Below are 20,183 nucleotides of genomic sequence, written 5' to 3'. Positions count from 1 at the left end.
CAAGTTCCCAGGCCACAGATTTCCAGAATCACACCTCAGTCATATTCGCAGGACACATGGTTCCAGAATCAAACCTCAGTCATGTTGCCAGGCCATAGGGTACCACCATCAAACCTCAGTCATATTCCCAGACCACAGGTTTCCACAATCAAACCGATTTCATGTTCCCAGGCAACAGGGTACCAGAATCCAAAGTGATGTCATGTTCCCAGGCCCCAGGATTCCTCAATCTAACATCAGTCATGTTCACAGGCCAATGGTTTCCAAAATCAAACCACAGTCATATTCCCAGGCCACATGGTTCCAGAATCAAACCTCAGTCATGTTCCCAGTCCACAGGATTCCAGAACCAAGCTTTCAGTCAGGTTCCCAGGGCACAGTATTCCATAATCTAAACAGATGTCATGTTCCCAGGCCGCAGGATTCCAGAATCATGCCTCAGTCATGTTCCCAGGCCACAGGGATCCAGAATCAAACCAATGTCAAATTCCTAGGCCATGGGTTTCCAGTACCAAGCCACAGTCATGTTTCCTGGGCACAGGATTCCAGAATCTCGCCTCAGTCATGTTCCCTGGCCACAGGGTTAAAGAATCAAACCAATGTCAAGTTCCCAAGCCATGGGTTTCAAGTATCAGGTCGCAGTCATGTTTCCAGGGTACAGGGTTCTACAATCAAACCTCAGTCATGTTGCCAGTCCACAGGTTTCTGCCATCAAACCTCAGTCAAGTTCCCAGGCCACAGATTTCCAGAATCAAAGCTCAGTCATATTCCCAGGACACATGGTTCCAGAATCAAACCTCAGTCATGTTCGCAGGCCACAGGATTCCACAATCAAACCACAGTCATGTTCCCAGGAGAAAGGTGTCCAGAAGCAAACCTCAGTCATGTTCCCAGGGAACAGGGTTCCAGAAACAAACCTCAGTCATGTTGCCAGGCCACAGGTTTCCACCATCAAACCTCAGACATATTCCCAAGCCACAGGGTTCCAGAATCAAACCGTTCTCATGTTCCCAGGCCACAGGGTTCCAGAATCCACTGATGACATGTTCCCCGGCCACAGGGTTCCAGAATCCACTGATGTCATGTTCCCAGGCCACAGGATTCCAGAATAAAACCTCAGTCAAGTTCCCTGTCCACAGGGTTCCAGAACCAAGCCTCAGTCAGGTTCCCAGGGCCCAGTATTCCACAATCTAAACAGATGTCATGTTCCCAGGGCACAGCATTCCAGAATCACGCCTCAGTCTTGTTCCTGGCCACAGGGTTCCAGAATCAAACCAATGTCAAGTTCCCAGGCCATGGGTTTCAAGTATCAGGTCTCAGTCATGTTTCCAGGGTACAGGGTTCTACAATCAAACCTCAGTCATGTTGCCAGTCCACAGATTTCTGCCATCAAACCTCAGTCAAGTTCCCAGGCCACAGATTTCCAGAATCAAACTTCAGTCATATTCCCAGGCCACACTTTTCCAGAATCACGCCTCAGTCATGTTCCCAGGCCACAGCGTTCCAGAATCAAACCAATGTCAAACTCCTAGGCCATGGGTTTCCACTACCAGGCCACAGTCATGTTTCCAGGGCACAGGGTTCTACAATCAAACCTCAGTCATGTTGCCAGTCCACAGGTTTCTGCCATCAAACCTCAGTCAAGTTCCCAGGCCAAAGATTTCCAATATCAAACCTCAGTCATATTCGCAGGACACATGGTTCCAGAATCAAACCTCAGTCATGTTTGCAGGACCCATGATTCTACAATCAGAACACAGTCATGTTCCCAGCACAAAGGTGTCCAGAATCAAACCTCAGTCATGTTCCCAGGGAACAGGGTTCCAGAAACAAACCTCAGTCATGTTGCCAAGCCACAGGTTTCCACCATCAAACCTCAGACATGTTCCCAGCCCACAGGGTTCCAGAATCAAACCGTTCTCATGTTCCCAGGCCACTGGGTTCCAGAATCCACTGATGTCATGTTCCCAGGCCACAGGGTTCGAGAAACAATCCTCAGTTATTTTCGCAGGCTACAGGGTTCCAGAATAAAACCTCAGTCATGTTCCCAGTCCATAGGGTACCAAAACCAAGCCTCAGTCAGATTCCCAGGGCCCAGTATTCCACAATCTAAACAGATGTCATGTTCCCAGGCAACAGGATTCCAGAATCACACCTCAGTCTTGTTCCTGGCCACAGGGTTCCAGAATCAAACCAATGTCAAATTCCCAGGCCATGGGTTTCAAGTATCAGGTCGCAGTCATGTTTCCAGGGCACAGGGTTCTACAATCAAACCTCAGTAATGTTGCCAGTCCACAGATTTCTGCCATCAAACCTCAGTCAAGTTCCCAGGCCACAGATTTCCAGAATCAAACCTCAGTCATATTCCCAGGCCACACTTTTCTAGAATCACGCCTCAGTCATGTAACCAGGCCACCGGGTTCCAGAAACAATCCTCAGTTATATTCCCAGGCTACAGGGTTCCAGAATAAAACCTCAGTCATGTTCCCGGTCCACAGGGTTCCAGAATCAAACCAATGTCAATTTCCCAGGCCATGCGTTTCAAGTATCAGGTCGCAGTCATGTTTCCAGAGCACAGGGTTCAACAATCAAACCTCAGTAATGTTGCCAGTCCACAGATTTCTGCCATCAAACCTCAGTCAAGTTCCCAGGCCACAGATTTCCAGAATCAAACCTCAGTCATATTCCCAGGCCACAGTTTTCCAGAATCACGCCTCAGTCATGTTCCCTGGCCACAGGGATCCAGAATCAAACCTCAGTCATGTTGCCAGGCCATAGGGTACCACCATCAAACCTCAGTCATATTCCCAGACCACAGGTTTCCACAATCAAACCGATTTCATGTTCCCAGGCAACAGGGTACCAGAATCCAAAGTGATGTCATGTTCCCAGGCCCCAGGATTCCTCAATCTAACATCAGTCATGTTCACAGGCCAATGGTTTCCAAAATCAAACCACAGTCATATTCCCAGGCCACATGGTTCCAGAATCAAACCTCAGTCATGTTCCCAGTCCACAGGATTCCAGAACCAAGCTTTCAGTCAGGTTCCCAGGGCACAGTATTCCATAATCTAAACAGATGTCATGTTCCCAGGCCGTAGGATTCCAGAATCACGCCTCAGTCATGTTCCCAGGCCACAGGGTTCCAGAATCAAACCAATGTCAAATTCCTAGGCCATGGGTTTCCAGTACCAAGCCACAGTCATGTTTCCTGGGCACAGGATTCCAGAATCTCGCCTCAGTCATGTTCCCTGGCCACAGGGTTAAAGAATCAAACCAATGTCAAGTTCCCAAGCCATGGGTTTCAAGTATCAGGTCGCAGTCATGTTTCCAGGGTACAGGGTTCTACAATCAAACCTCAGTCATGTTGCCAGTCCACAGGTTTCTGCCATCAAACCTCAGTCAAGTTCCCAGGCCACAGATTTCCAGAATCACACCTCAGTCATATTCGCAGGACACATGGTTCCAGAATCAAACCTCAGTCATGTTGCCAGGCCATAGGGTACCACCATCAAACCTCAGTCATATTCCCAGACCACAGGTTTCCACAATCAAACCGATTTCATGTTCCCAGGCAACAGGGTACCAGAATCCAAAGTGATGTCATGTTCCCAGGCCCCAGGATTCCTCAATCTAACATCAGTCATGTTCACAGGCCAATGGTTTCCAAAATCAAACCACAGTCATATTCCCAGGCCACATGGTTCCAGAATCAAACCTCAGTCATGTTCCCAGTCCACAGGATTCCAGAACCAAGCTTTCAGTCAGGTTCCCAGGGCACAGTATTCCATAATCTAAACAGATGTCATGTTCCCAGGCCGCAGGATTCCAGAATCACGCCTCAGTCATGTTCCCAGGCCACAGGGTTCCAGAATCAAACCAATGTCAAATTCCTAGGCCATGGGTTTCCAGTACCAAGCCACAGTCATGTTTCCTGGGCACAGGATTCCAGAATCTCGCCTCAGTCATGTTCCCTGGCCACAGGGTTAAAGAATCAAACCAATGTCAAGTTCCCAAGCCATGGGTTTCAAGTATCAGGTCGCAGTCATGTTTCCAGGGTACAGGGTTCTACAATCAAACCTCAGTCATGTTGCCAGTCCACAGGTTTCTGCCATCAAACCTCAGTCAAGTTCCCAGGCCACAGATTTCCAGAATCAAAGCTCAGTCATATTCCCAGGACACATGGTTCCAGAATCAAACCTCAGTCATGTTCGCAGGCCACAGGATTCCACAATCAAACCACAGTCATGTTCCCAGGAGAAAGGTGTCCAGAAGCAAACCTCAGTCATGTTCCCAGGGAACAGGGTTCCAGAAACAAACCTCAGTCATGTTGCCAGGCCACAGGTTTCCACCATCAAACCTCAGACATATTCCCAAGCCACAGGGTTCCAGAATCAAACCGTTCTCATGTTCCCAGGCCACAGGGTTCCAGAATCCACTGATGACATGTTCCCCGGCCACAGGGTTCCAGAATCCACTGATGTCATGTTCCCAGGCCACAGGATTCCAGAATAAAACCTCAGTCAAGTTCCCTGTCCACAGGGTTCCAGAACCAAGCCTCAGTCAGGTTCCCAGGGCCCAGTATTCCACAATCTAAACAGATGTCATGTTCCCAGGGCACAGCATTCCAGAATCACGCCTCAGTCTTGTTCCTGGCCACAGGGTTCCAGAATCAAACCAATGTCAAGTTCCCAGGCCATGGGTTTCAAGTATCAGGTCTCAGTCATGTTTCCAGGGTACAGGGTTCTACAATCAAACCTCAGTCATGTTGCCAGTCCACAGATTTCTGCCATCAAACCTCAGTCAAGTTCCCAGGCCACAGATTTCCAGAATCAAACTTCAGTCATATTCCCAGGCCACACTTTTCCAGAATCACGCCTCAGTCATGTTCCCAGGCCACAGCGTTCCAGAATCAAACCAATGTCAAACTCCTAGGCCATGGGTTTCCACTACCAGGCCACAGTCATGTTTCCAGGGCACAGGGTTCTACAATCAAACCTCAGTCATGTTGCCAGTCCACAGGTTTCTGCCATCAAACCTCAGTCAAGTTCCCAGGCCACAGATTTCCAGAATCACACCTCAGTCATATTCGCAGGACACATGGTTCCAGAATCAAACCTCAGTCATGTTGCCAGGCCATAGGGTACCACCATCAAACCTCAGTCATATTCCCAGACCACAGGTTTCCACAATCAAACCGATTTCATGTTCCCAGGCAACAGGGTACCAGAATCCAAAGTGATGTCATGTTCCCAGGCCCCAGGATTCCTCAATCTAACATCAGTCATGTTCACAGGCCAATGGTTTCCAAAATCAAACCACAGTCATATTCCCAGGCCACATGGTTCCAGAATCAAACCTCAGTCATGTTCCCAGTCCACAGGATTCCAGAACCAAGCTTTCAGTCAGGTTCCCAGGGCACAGTATTCCATAATCTAAACAGATGTCATGTTCCCAGGCCGCAGGATTCCAGAATCACGCCTCAGTCATGTTCCCAGGCCACAGGGTTCCAGAATCAAACCAATGTCAAATTCCTAGGCCATGGGTTTCCAGTACCAAGCCACAGTCATGTTTCCTGGGCACAGGATTCCAGAATCTCGCCTCAGTCATGTTCCCTGGCCACAGGGTTAAAGAATCAAACCAATGTCAAGTTCCCAAGCCATGGGTTTCAAGTATCAGGTCGCAGTCATGTTTCCAGGGTACAGGGTTCTACAATCAAACCTCAGTCATGTTGCCAGTCCACAGGTTTCTGCCATCAAACCTCAGTCAAGTTCCCAGGCCACAGATTTCCAGAATCACACCTCAGTCATATTCGCAGGACACATGGTTCCAGAATCAAACCTCAGTCATGTTGCCAGGCCATAGGGTACCACCATCAAACCTCAGTCATATTCCCAGACCACAGGTTTCCACAATCAAACCGATTTCATGTTCCCAGGCAACAGGGTACCAGAATCCAAAGTGATGTCATGTTCCCAGGCCCCAGGATTCCTCAATCTAACATCAGTCATGTTCACAGGCCAATGGTTTCCAAAATCAAACCACAGTCATATTCCCAGGCCACATGGTTCCAGAATCAAACCTCAGTCATGTTCCCAGTCCACAGGATTCCAGAACCAAGCTTTCAGTCAGGTTCCCAGGGCACAGTATTCCATAATCTAAACAGATGTCATGTTCCCAGGCCGCAGGATTCCAGAATCACGCCTCAGTCATGTTCCCAGGCCACAGGGTTCCAGAATCAAACCAATGTCAAATTCCTAGGCCATGGGTTTCCAGTACCAAGCCACAGTCATGTTTCCTGGGCACAGGATTCCAGAATCTCGCCTCAGTCATGTTCCCTGGCCACAGGGTTAAAGAATCAAACCAATGTCAAGTTCCCAAGCCATGGGTTTCAAGTATCAGGTCGCAGTCATGTTTCCAGGGTACAGGGTTCTACAATCAAACCTCAGTCATGTTGCCAGTCCACAGGTTTCTGCCATCAAACCTCAGTCAAGTTCCCAGGCCACAGATTTCCAGAATCAAAGCTCAGTCATATTCCCAGGACACATGGTTCCAGAATCAAACCTCAGTCATGTTCGCAGGCCACAGGATTCCACAATCAAACCACAGTCATGTTCCCAGGAGAAAGGTGTCCAGAAGCAAACCTCAGTCATGTTCCCAGGGAACAGGGTTCCAGAAACAAACCTCAGTCATGTTGCCAGGCCACAGGTTTCCACCATCAAACCTCAGACATATTCCCAAGCCACAGGGTTCCAGAATCAAACCGTTCTCATGTTCCCAGGCCACAGGGTTCCAGAATCCACTGATGACATGTTCCCCGGCCACAGGGTTCCAGAATCCACTGATGTCATGTTCCCAGGCCACAGGATTCCAGAATAAAACCTCAGTCAAGTTCCCTGTCCACAGGGTTCCAGAACCAAGCCTCAGTCAGGTTCCCAGGGCCCAGTATTCCACAATCTAAACAGATGTCATGTTCCCAGGGCACAGCATTCCAGAATCACGCCTCAGTCTTGTTCCTGGCCACAGGGTTCCAGAATCAAACCAATGTCAAGTTCCCAGGCCATGGGTTTCAAGTATCAGGTCTCAGTCATGTTTCCAGGGTACAGGGTTCTACAATCAAACCTCAGTCATGTTGCCAGTCCACAGATTTCTGCCATCAAACCTCAGTCAAGTTCCCAGGCCACAGATTTCCAGAATCAAACTTCAGTCATATTCCCAGGCCACACTTTTCCAGAATCACGCCTCAGTCATGTTCCCAGGCCACAGCGTTCCAGAATCAAACCAATGTCAAACTCCTAGGCCATGGGTTTCCACTACCAGGCCACAGTCATGTTTCCAGGGCACAGGGTTCTACAATCAAACCTCAGTCATGTTGCCAGTCCACAGGTTTCTGCCATCAAACCTCAGTCAAGTTCCCAGGCCAAAGATTTCCAATATCAAACCTCAGTCATATTCGCAGGACACATGGTTCCAGAATCAAACCTCAGTCATGTTTGCAGGACCCATGATTCTACAATCAGAACACAGTCATGTTCCCAGCACAAAGGTGTCCAGAATCAAACCTCAGTCATGTTCCCAGGGAACAGGGTTCCAGAAACAAACCTCAGTCATGTTGCCAAGCCACAGGTTTCCACCATCAAACCTCAGACATGTTCCCAGGCCACAGGGTTGCAGAAACAAACCGTTCTCATGTTCCCAGGCCACTGGGTTCCAGAATCCACTGATGTCATGTTCCCAGGCCACAGGGTTCGAGAAACAATCCTCAGTTATTTTCGCAGGCTACAGGGTTCCAGAATAAAACCTCAGTCATGTTCCCAGTCCATAGGGTACCAAAACCAAGCCTCAGTCAGATTCCCAGGGCCCAGTATTCCACAATCTAAACAGATGTCATGTTCCCAGGCAACAGGATTCCAGAATCACACCTCAGTCTTGTTCCTGGCCACAGGGTTCCAGAATCAAACCAATGTCAAATTCCCAGGCCATGGGTTTCAAGTATCAGGTCGCAGTCATGTTTCCAGGGCACAGGGTTCTACAATCAAACCTCAGTAATGTTGCCAGTCCACAGATTTCTGCCATCAAACCTCAGTCAAGTTCCCAGGCCACAGATTTCCAGAATCAAACCTCAGTCATATTCCCAGGCCACACTTTTCTAGAATCACGCCTCAGTCATGTAACCAGGCCACCGGGTTCCAGAAACAATCCTCAGTTATATTCCCAGGCTACAGGGTTCCAGAATAAAACCTCAGTCATGTTCCCGGTCCACAGGGTTCCAGAATCAAACCAATGTCAATTTCCCAGGCCATGCGTTTCAAGTATCAGGTCGCAGTCATGTTTCCAGAGCACAGGGTTCAACAATCAAACCTCAGTAATGTTGCCAGTCCACAGATTTCTGCCATCAAACCTCAGTCAAGTTCCCAGGCCACAGATTTCCAGAATCAAACCTCAGTCATATTCCCAGGCCACAGTTTTCCAGAATCACACCTCAGTCATGTTCCCTGGCCACAGGGATCCAGAATCAAACCTCAGTCATGTTGCCAGGCCATAGGGTACCACCATCAAACCTCAGTCATATTCCCAGACCACAGGTTTCCACAATCAAACCGATTTCATGTCCCCAGGCAACAGGGTACCAGAATCCAAAGTGATGTCATGTTCCCAGGCCCCAGGATTCCTCAATCTAACATCAGTCATGTTCACAGGCCAATGGTTTCCAAAATCAAACCACAGTCATATTCCCAGGCCACATGGTTCCAGAATCAAACCTCAGTCATGTTCCCAGTCCACAGGATTCCAGAACCAAGCTTTCAGTCAGGTTCCCAGGGCACAGTATTCCATAATCTAAACAGATGTCATGTTCCCAGGCCGCAGGATTCCAGAATCACGCCTCAGTCATGTTCCCAGGCCACAGGGTTCCAGAATCAAACCAATGTCAAATTCCTAGGCCATGGGTTTCCAGTACCAAGCCACAGTCATGTTTCCTGGGCACAGGATTCCAGAATCTCGCCTCAGTCATGTTCCCTGGCCACAGGGTTAAAGAATCAAACCAATGTCAAGTTCCCAAGCCATGGGTTTCAAGTATCAGGTCGCAGTCATGTTTCCAGGGTACAGGGTTCTACAATCAAACCTCAGTCATGTTGCCAGTCCACAGGTTTCTGCCATCAAACCTCAGTCAAGTTCCCAGGCCACAGATTTCCAGAATCACACCTCAGTCATATTCGCAGGACACATGGTTCCAGAATCAAACCTCAGTCATGTTGCCAGGCCATAGGGTACCACCATCAAACCTCAGTCATATTCCCAGACCACAGGTTTCCACAATCAAACCGATTTCATGTTCCCAGGCAACAGGGTACCAGAATCCAAAGTGATGTCATGTTCCCAGGCCCCAGGATTCCTCAATCTAACATCAGTCATGTTCACAGGCCAATGGTTTCCAAAATCAAACCACAGTCATATTCCCAGGCCACATGGTTCCAGAATCAAACCTCAGTCATGTTCCCAGTCCACAGGATTCCAGAACCAAGCTTTCAGTCAGGTTCCCAGGGCACAGTATTCCATAATCTAAACAGATGTCATGTTCCCAGGCCGCAGGATTCCAGAATCACGCCTCAGTCATGTTCCCAGGCCACAGGGTTCCAGAATCAAACCAATGTCAAATTCCTAGGCCATGGGTTTCCAGTACCAAGCCACAGTCATGTTTCCTGGGCACAGGATTCCAGAATCTCGCCTCAGTCATGTTCCCTGGCCACAGGGTTAAAGAATCAAACCAATGTCAAGTTCCCAAGCCATGGGTTTCAAGTATCAGGTCGCAGTCATGTTTCCAGGGTACAGGGTTCTACAATCAAACCTCAGTCATGTTGCCAGTCCACAGGTTTCTGCCATCAAACCTCAGTCAAGTTCCCAGGCCACAGATTTCCAGAATCAAAGCTCAGTCATATTCCCAGGACACATGGTTCCAGAATCAAACCTCAGTCATGTTCGCAGGCCACAGGATTCCACAATCAAACCACAGTCATGTTCCCAGGAGAAAGGTGTCCAGAAGCAAACCTCAGTCATGTTCCCAGGGAACAGGGTTCCAGAAACAAACCTCAGTCATGTTGCCAGGCCACAGGTTTCCACCATCAAACCTCAGACATATTCCCAAGCCACAGGGTTCCAGAATCAAACCGTTCTCATGTTCCCAGGCCACAGGGTTCCAGAATCCACTGATGACATGTTCCCCGGCCACAGGGTTCCAGAATCCACTGATGTCATGTTCCCAGGCCACAGGATTCCAGAATAAAACCTCAGTCAAGTTCCCTGTCCACAGGGTTCCAGAACCAAGCCTCAGTCAGGTTCCCAGGGCCCAGTATTCCACAATCTAAACAGATGTCATGTTCCCAGGGCACAGCATTCCAGAATCACGCCTCAGTCTTGTTCCTGGCCACAGGGTTCCAGAATCAAACCAATGTCAAGTTCCCAGGCCATGGGTTTCAAGTATCAGGTCTCAGTCATGTTTCCAGGGTACAGGGTTCTACAATCAAACCTCAGTCATGTTGCCAGTCCACAGGTTTCTGCCATCAAACCTCAGTCAAGTTCCCAGGCCACAGATTTCCAGAATCAAACTTCAGTCATATTCCCAGGCCACACTTTTCCAGAATCACGCCTCAGTCATGTTCCCAGGCCACAGCGTTCCAGAATCAAACCAATGTCAAACTCCTAGGCCATGGGTTTCCACTACCAGGCCACAGTCATGTTTCCAGGGCACAGGGTTCTACAATCAAACCTCAGTCATGTTGCCAGTCCACAGGTTTCTGCCATCAAACCTCAGTCAAGTTCCCAGGCCACAGATTTCCAGAATCACACCTCAGTCATATTCGCAGGACACATGGTTCCAGAATCAAACCTCAGTCATGTTGCCAGGCCATAGGGTACCACCATCAAACCTCAGTCATATTCCCAGACCACAGGTTTCCACAATCAAACCGATTTCATGTTCCCAGGCAACAGGGTACCAGAATCCAAAGTGATGTCATGTTCCCAGGCCCCAGGATTCCTCAATCTAACATCAGTCATGTTCACAGGCCAATGGTTTCCAAAATCAAACCACAGTCATATTCCCAGGCCACATGGTTCCAGAATCAAACCTCAGTCATGTTCCCAGTCCACAGGATTCCAGAACCAAGCTTTCAGTCAGGTTCCCAGGGCACAGTATTCCATAATCTAAACAGATGTCATGTTCCCAGGCCGCAGGATTCCAGAATCACGCCTCAGTCATGTTCCCAGGCCACAGGGTTCCAGAATCAAACCAATGTCAAATTCCTAGGCCATGGGTTTCCAGTACCAAGCCACAGTCATGTTTCCTGGGCACAGGATTCCAGAATCTCGCCTCAGTCATGTTCCCTGGCCACAGGGTTAAAGAATCAAACCAATGTCAAGTTCCCAAGCCATGGGTTTCAAGTATCAGGTCGCAGTCATGTTTCCAGGGTACAGGGTTCTACAATCAAACCTCAGTCATGTTGCCAGTCCACAGGTTTCTGCCATCAAACCTCAGTCAAGTTCCCAGGCCACAGATTTCCAGAATCACACCTCAGTCATATTCGCAGGACACATGGTTCCAGAATCAAACCTCAGTCATGTTGCCAGGCCATAGGGTACCACCATCAAACCTCAGTCATATTCCCAGACCACAGGTTTCCACAATCAAACCGATTTCATGTTCCCAGGCAACAGGGTACCAGAATCCAAAGTGATGTCATGTTCCCAGGCCCCAGGATTCCTCAATCTAACATCAGTCATGTTCACAGGCCAATGGTTTCCAAAATCAAACCACAGTCATATTCCCAGGCCACATGGTTCCAGAATCAAACCTCAGTCATGTTCCCAGTCCACAGGATTCCAGAACCAAGCTTTCAGTCAGGTTCCCAGGGCACAGTATTCCATAATCTAAACAGATGTCATGTTCCCAGGCCGCAGGATTCCAGAATCACGCCTCAGTCATGTTCCCAGGCCACAGGGTTCCAGAATCAAACCAATGTCAAATTCCTAGGCCATGGGTTTCCAGTACCAAGCCACAGTCATGTTTCCTGGGCACAGGATTCCAGAATCTCGCCTCAGTCATGTTCCCTGGCCACAGGGTTAAAGAATCAAACCAATGTCAAGTTCCCAAGCCATGGGTTTCAAGTATCAGGTCGCAGTCATGTTTCCAGGGTACAGGGTTCTACAATCAAACCTCAGTCATGTTGCCAGTCCACAGGTTTCTGCCATCAAACCTCAGTCAAGTTCCCAGGCCACAGATTTCCAGAATCAAAGCTCAGTCATATTCCCAGGACACATGGTTCCAGAATCAAACCTCAGTCATGTTCGCAGGCCACAGGATTCCACAATCAAACCACAGTCATGTTCCCAGGAGAAAGGTGTCCAGAAGCAAACCTCAGTCATGTTCCCAGGGAACAGGGTTCCAGAAACAAACCTCAGTCATGTTGCCAGGCCACAGGTTTCCACCATCAAACCTCAGACATATTCCCAAGCCACAGGGTTCCAGAATCAAACCGTTCTCATGTTCCCAGGCCACAGGGTTCCAGAATCCACTGATGACATGTTCCCCGGCCACAGGGTTCCAGAATCCACTGATGTCATGTTCCCAGGCCACAGGATTCCAGAATAAAACCTCAGTCAAGTTCCCTGTCCACAGGGTTCCAGAACCAAGCCTCAGTCAGGTTCCCAGGGCCCAGTATTCCACAATCTAAACAGATGTCATGTTCCCAGGGCACAGCATTCCAGAATCACGCCTCAGTCTTGTTCCTGGCCACAGGGTTCCAGAATCAAACCAATGTCAAGTTCCCAGGCCATGGGTTTCAAGTATCAGGTCTCAGTCATGTTTCCAGGGTACAGGGTTCTACAATCAAACCTCAGTCATGTTGCCAGTCCACAGATTTCTGCCATCAAACCTCAGTCAAGTTCCCAGGCCACAGATTTCCAGAATCAAACTTCAGTCATATTCCCAGGCCACACTTTTCCATAATCACGCCTCAGTCATGTTCCCAGGCCACAGCGTTCCAGAATCAAACCAATGTCAAACTCCTAGGCCATGGGTTTCCACTACCAGGCCACAGTCATGTTTCCAGGGCACAGGGTTCTACAATCAAACCTCAGTCATGTTGCCAGTCCACAGGTTTCTGCCATCAAACCTCAGTCAAGTTCCCAGGCCACAGATTTCCAGAATCACACCTCAGTCATATTCGCAGGACACATGGTTCCAGAATCAAACCTCAGTCATGTTGCCAGGCCATAGGGTACCACCATCAAACCTCAGTCATATTCCCAGACCACAGGTTTCCACAATCAAACCGATTTCATGTTCCCAGGCAACAGGGTACCAGAATCCAAAGTGATGTCATGTTCCCAGGCCCCAGGATTCCTCAATCTAACATCAGTCATGTTCACAGGCCAATGGTTTCCAAAATCAAACCACAGTCATATTCCCAGGCCACATGGTTCCAGAATCAAACCTCAGTCATGTTCCCAGTCCACAGGATTCCAGAACCAAGCTTTCAGTCAGGTTCCCAGGGCACAGTATTCCATAATCTAAACAGATGTCATGTTCCCAGGCCGCAGGATTCCAGAATCACGCCTCAGTCATGTTCCCAGGCCACAGGGTTCCAGAATCAAACCAATGTCAAATTCCTAGGCCATGGGTTTCCAGTACCAAGCCACAGTCATGTTTCCTGGGCACAGGATTCCAGAATCTCGCCTCAGTCATGTTCCCTGGCCACAGGGTTAAAGAATCAAACCAATGTCAAGTTCCCAAGCCATGGGTTTCAAGTATCAGGTCGCAGTCATGTTTCCGGGGTACAGGGTTCTACAATCAAACCTCAGTCATGTTGCCAGTCCACAGGTTTCTGCCATCAAACCTCAGTCAAGTTCCCAGGCCACAGATTTCCAGAATCACACCTCAGTCATATTCGCAGGACACATGGTTCCAGAATCAAACCTCAGTCATGTTGCCAGGCCATAGGGTACCACCATCAAACCTCAGTCATATTCCCAGACCACAGGTTTCCACAATCAAACCGATTTCATGTTCCCAGGCAACAGGGTACCAGAATCCAAAGTGATGTCATGTTCCCAGGCCCCAGGATTCCTCAATCTAACATCAGTCATGTTCACAGGCCAATGGTTTCCAAAATCAAACCACAGTCATATTCCCAGGCCACATGGTTCCAGAATCAAACCTCAGTCATGTTCCCAGTCCACAGGATTCCAGAACCAAGCTTTCAGTCAGGTTCCCAGGGCACAGTATTCCATAATCTAAACAGATGTCATGTTCCCAGGCCGCAGGATTCCAGAATCACGCCTCAGTCATGTTCCCAGGCCACAGGGTTCCAGAATCAAACCAATGTCAAATTCCTAGGCCATGGGTTTCCAGTACCAAGCCACAGTCATGTTTCCTGGGCACAGGATTCCAGAATCTCGCCTCAGTCATGTTCCCTGGCCACAGGGTTAAAGAATCAAACCAATGTCAAGTTCCCAAGCCATGGGTTTCAAGTATCAGGTCGCAGTCATGTTTCCAGGGTACAGGGTTCTACAATCAAACCTCAGTCATGTTGCCAGTCCACAGGTTTCTGCCATCAAACCTCAGTCAAGTTCCCAGGCCACAGATTTCCAGAATCAAAGCTCAGTCATATTCCCAGGACACATGGTTCCAGAATCAAACCTCAGTCATGTTCGCAGGCCACAGGATTCCACAATCAAACCACAGTCATGTTCCCAGGAGAAAGGTGTCCAGAAGCAAACCTCAGTCATGTTCCCAGGGAACAGGGTTCCAGAAACAAACCTCAGTCATGTTGCCAGGCCACAGGTTTCCACCATCAAACCTCAGACATATTCCCAAGCCACAGGGTTCCAGAATCAAACCGTTCTCATGTTCCCAGGCCACAGGGTTCCAGAATCCACTGATGACATGTTCCCCGGCCACAGGGTTCCAGAATCCACTGATGTCATGTTCCCAGGCCACAGGATTCCAGAATAAAACCTCAGTCAAGTTCCCTGTCCACAGGGTTCCAGAACCAAGCCTCAGTCAGGTTCCCAGGGCCCAGTATTCCACAATCTAAACAGATGTCATGTTCCCAGGGCACAGCATTCCAGAATCACGCCTCAGTCTTGTTCCTGGCCACAGGGTTCCAGAATCAAACCAATGTCAAGTTCCCAGGCCATGGGTTTCAAGTATCAGGTCTCAGTCATGTTTCCAGGGTACAGGGTTCTACAATCAAACCTCAGTCATGTTGCCAGTCCACAGATTTCTGCCATCAAACCTCAGTCAAGTTCCCAGGCCACAGATTTCCAGAATCAAACTTCAGTCATATTCCCAGGCCACACTTTTCCAGAATCACGCCTCAGTCATGTTCCCAGGCCACAGCGTTCCAGAATCAAACCAATGTCAAACTCCTAGGCCATGGGTTTCCACTACCAGGCCACAGTCATGTTTCCAGGGCACAGGGTTCTACAATCAAACCTCAGTCATGTTGCCAGTCCACAGGTTTCTGCCATCAAACCTCAGTCAAGTTCCCAGGCCAAAGATTTCCAATATCAAACCTCAGTCATATTCGCAGGACACATGGTTCCAGAATCAAACCTCAGTCATGTTTGCAGGACCCATGATTCTACAATCAGAACACAGTCATGTTCCCAGCACAAAGGTGTCCAGAATCAAACCTCAGTCATGTTCCCAGGGAACAGGGTTCCAGAAACAAACCTCAGTCATGTTGCCAAGCCACAGGTTTCCACCATCAAACCTCAGACATGTTCCCAGGCCACAGGGTTGCAGAATCAAACCGTTCTCATGTTCCCAGGCCACTGGGTTCCAGAATCCACTGATGTCATGTTCCCAGGCCACAGGGTTCGAGAAACAATCCTCAGTTATTTTCGCAGGCTACAGGGTTCCAGAATAAAACCTCAGTCATGTTCCCAGTCCATAGGGTACCAAAACCAAGCCTCAGTCAGATTCCCAGGGCCCAGTATTCCACAATCTAAACAGATGTCATGTTCCCAGGCAACAGGATTCCAGAATCACACCTCAGTCTTGTTCCTGGCCACAGGGTTCCAGATTCAAACCAATGTCAAATTCCCAGGCCATGGGTTTCAAGTATCAGGTCGCAGTCATGTTTCCAGGGCACAGGGTTCTACAATCAAACCTCAGTCATGTTGCCAGTCCACAGATTTCTGCCATCAAACCTCAGTCAAGTTCCCAGGCCACAGATTTCCAGAATCAAACCTCAGTCATATTCCCAGGCCACACTTTTCTAGAATCACGCCTCAGTCATGTAACCAGGCCACCGGGTTCCAGAAACAATCCTCAGTTATATTCCCAGGCTACAGGGTTCCAGAATAAAACCTCAGTCATGTTCCCGGTCCACAGGGTTCCAGAATCAAGCCAATGTCAATTTCCCAGGCCATGCGTTTCAAGTATCAGGTCGCAGTCATGTTTCCAGAGCACAGGGTTCAACAATCAAACCTCAGTAATGTTGCCAGTCCACAGATTTCTGCCATCAAACCTCAGTCAAGTTCCCAGGCCACAGATTTCCAGAATCAAACCTCAGTCATATTCCCAGGCCACAGTTTTCCAGAATCACGCCTCAGTCATGTTCCCTGGCCACAGGGATCCAGAATCAAACCTCAGTCATGTTGCCAGGCCATAGGGTACCACCATCAAACCTCAGTCATATTCCCAGACCACAGGTTTCCACAATCAAACCGATTTCATGTCCCCAGGCAACAGGGTACCAGAATCCAAAGTGATGTCATGTTCCCAGGCCCCAGGATTCCTCAATCTAACATCAGTCATGTTCACAGGCCAATGGTTTCCAAAATCAAACCACAGTCATATTCCCAGGCCACATGGTTCCAGAATCAAACCTCAGTCATGTTCCCAGTCCACAGGATTCCAGAACCAAGCTTTCAGTCAGGTTCCCAGGGCACAGTATTCCATAATCTAAACAGATGTCATGTTCCCAGGCCGCAGGATTCCAGAATCACGCCTCAGTCATGTTCCCAGGCCACAGGGTTCCAGAATCAAACCAATGTCAAATTCCTAGGCCATGGGTTTCCAGTACCAAGCCACAGTCATGTTTCCTGGGCACAGGATTCCAGAATCTCGCCTCAGTCATGTTCCCTGGCCACAGGGTTAAAGAATCAAACCAATGTCAAGTTCCCAAGCCATGGGTTTCAAGTATCAGGTCGCAGTCATGTTTCCAGGGTACAGGGTTCTACAATCAAACCTCAGTCATGTTGCCAGTCCACAGGTTTCTGCCATCAAACCTCAGTCAAGTTCCCAGGCCACAGATTTCCAGAATCAAAGCTCAGTCATATTCCCAGGACACATGGTTCCAGAATCAAACCTCAATCATGTTCGCAGGCCACAGGATTCCACAATCAAACCACAGTCATGTTCCCAGGAGAAAGGTGTCCAGAAGCAAACCTCAGGCATGTTCCCAGGGAACAGGGTTCCAGAAACAAACCTCAGTCATGTTGCCAGGCCACAGGTTTCCACCATCAAACCTCAGACATATTCCCAAGCCACAGGGTTCCAGAATCAAACCGTTCTCATGTTCCCAGGCCACAGGGTTCCAGAATCCACTGATGACATGTTCCCCGGCCACAGGGTTCCAGAATCCACTGATGTCATGTTCCCAGGCCACAGGATTCCAGAATAAAACCTCAGTCAAGTTCCCTGTCCACAGGGTTCCAGAACCAAGCCTCAGTCAGGTTCCCAGGGCCCAGTATTCCACAATCTAAACAGATGTCATGTTCCCAGGGCACAGCATTCCAGAATCACGCCTCAGTCTTGTTCCTGGCCACAGGGTTCCAGAATCAAACCAATGTCAAGTTCCCAGGCCATGGGTTTCAAGTATCAGGTCTCAGTCATGTTTCCAGGGTACAGGGTTCTACAATCAAACCTCAGTCATGTTGCCAGTCCACAGATTTCTGCCATCAAACCTCAGTCAAGTTCCCAGGCCACAGATTTCCAGAATCAAACTTCAGTCATATTCCCAGGCCACACTTTTCCAGAATCACGCCTCAGTCATGTTCCTAGGCCACAGCGTTCCAGAATCAAACCAATGTCAAACTCCTAGGCCATGGGTTTCCACTACCAGGCCACAGTCATGTTTCCAGGGCACAGGGTCCTACAATCAAACCTCAGTCATTTTGCCAGTCAACAGGTTTCTGCCATCAAACCTCAGTCAAGTTCCCAGGCCAAAGATTTCCAATATCAAACCTCAGTCATATTCGCAGGACACATGGTTCCAGAATCAAACCTCAGTCATGTTTGCAGGACCCATGATTCTACAATCAGAACACAGTCATGTTCCCAGCACAAAGGTGTCCAGAATCAAACCTCAGTCATGTTCCCAGGGAACAGGGTTCCAGAAACAAACCTCAGTCATGTTGCCAAGCCACAGGTTTCCACCATCAAACCTCAGACATGTTCCCAGGCCACAGGGTTGCAGAATCAAACCGTTCTCATGTTCCCAGGCCACAGGGTTCCAGAATCCACTGATGTCATGTTCCCAGGCCACAGGGTTCGAGAAACAATCCTCAGTTATTTTCGCAGGCTACAGGGTTCCAGAATAAAATCTCAGTCATGTTCCCAGTCCATAGGGTACCAAAACCAAGCCTCAGTCAGATTCCCAGGGCCCAGTATTCCACAATCTAAACAGATGTCATGTTCCCAGGCAACAGGATTCCAGAATCACGCCTCAGTCTTGTTCCTGGCCACAGGGTTCCAGAATAAAACCAATGTCAAATTCCCAGGCCATGGGTTTCAAGTATCAGGTCGCAGTCATGTTTCCAGGGCACAGGGTTCTACAATCAAACCTCAGTAATGTTGCCAGTCCACAGATTTCTGCCATCAAACCTCAGTCAAGTTCCCAGGCCACAGATTTCCAGAATCAAACCTCAGTCATATTCCCAGGCCACAGTTTTCCAGAATCACGCCTCAGTCATGTTCCCTGGCCACAGGGATCCAGAATCAAACCTCAGTCATGTTGCCAGGCCATAGGGTACCACCATCAAACCTCAGTCATATTCCCAGACCACAGGTTTCCACAATCAAACCGATTTCATGTTCCCAGGCAACAGGGTACCAGAATCCAAAGTGATGTCATGTTCCCAGGCCCCAGGATTCCTCAATCTAACATCAGTCATGTTCACAGGCCAATGGTTTCCAAAATCAAACCACAGTCATATTCCCAGGCCACATGGTTCCAGAATCAAACCTCAGTCATGTTCCCAGTCCACAGGATTCCAGAACCAAGCTTTCAGTCAGGTTCCCAGGGCACAGTATTCCATAATCTAAACAGATGTCATGTTCCCAGGCCGCAGGATTCCAGAATCACGCCTCAGTCATGTTCCCAGGCCACAGGGTTCCAGAATCAAACCAATGTCAAATTCCTAGGCCATGGGTTTCCAGTACCAAGCCACAGTCATGTTTCCTGGGCACAGGATTCCAGAATCTCGCCTCAGTCATGTTCCCTGGCCACAGGGTTAAAGAATCAAACCAATGTCAAGTTCCCAAGCCATGGGTTTCAAGTATCAGGTCGCAGTCATGTTTCCAGGGTACAGGGTTCTACAATCAAACCTCAGTCATGTTGCCAGTCCACAGGTTTCTGCCATCAAACCTCAGTCAAGTTCCCAGGCCACAGATTTCCAGAATCAAAGCTCAGTCATATTCCCAGGACACATGGTTCCAGAATCAAACCTCAGTCATGTTCGCAGGCCACAGGATTCCACAATCAAACCACAGTCATGTTCCCAGGAGAAAGGTGTCCAGAAGCAAACCTCAGTCATGTTCCCAGGGAACAGGGTTCCAGAAACAAACCTCAGTCATGTTGCCAGGCCACAGGTTTCCACCATCAAACCTCAGACATATTCCCAAGCCACAGGGTTCCAGAATCAAACCGTTCTCATGTTCCCAGGCCACAGGGTTCCAGAATCCACTGATGACATGTTCCCCGGCCACAGGGTTCCAGAATCCACTGATGTCATGTTCCCAGGCCACAGGATTCCAGAATAAAACCTCAGTCAAGTTCCCTGTCCACAGGGTTCCAGAACCAAGCCTCAGTCAGGTTCCCAGGGCCCAGTATTCCACAATCTAAACAGATGTCATGTTCCCAGGGCACAGCATTCCAGAATCACGCCTCAGTCTT

The sequence above is a fragment of the Balaenoptera borealis genome, assembly GCF_965194805.1.
Source record: "Balaenoptera borealis genome assembly, chromosome: 19".
NCBI classification, from domain to species: Eukaryota; Metazoa; Chordata; class Mammalia; order Artiodactyla; family Balaenopteridae; genus Balaenoptera; species Balaenoptera borealis.
The sequence above is the reverse complement of the archived record's forward strand: the minus strand, read 5'-3'. Positions refer to the sequence as shown.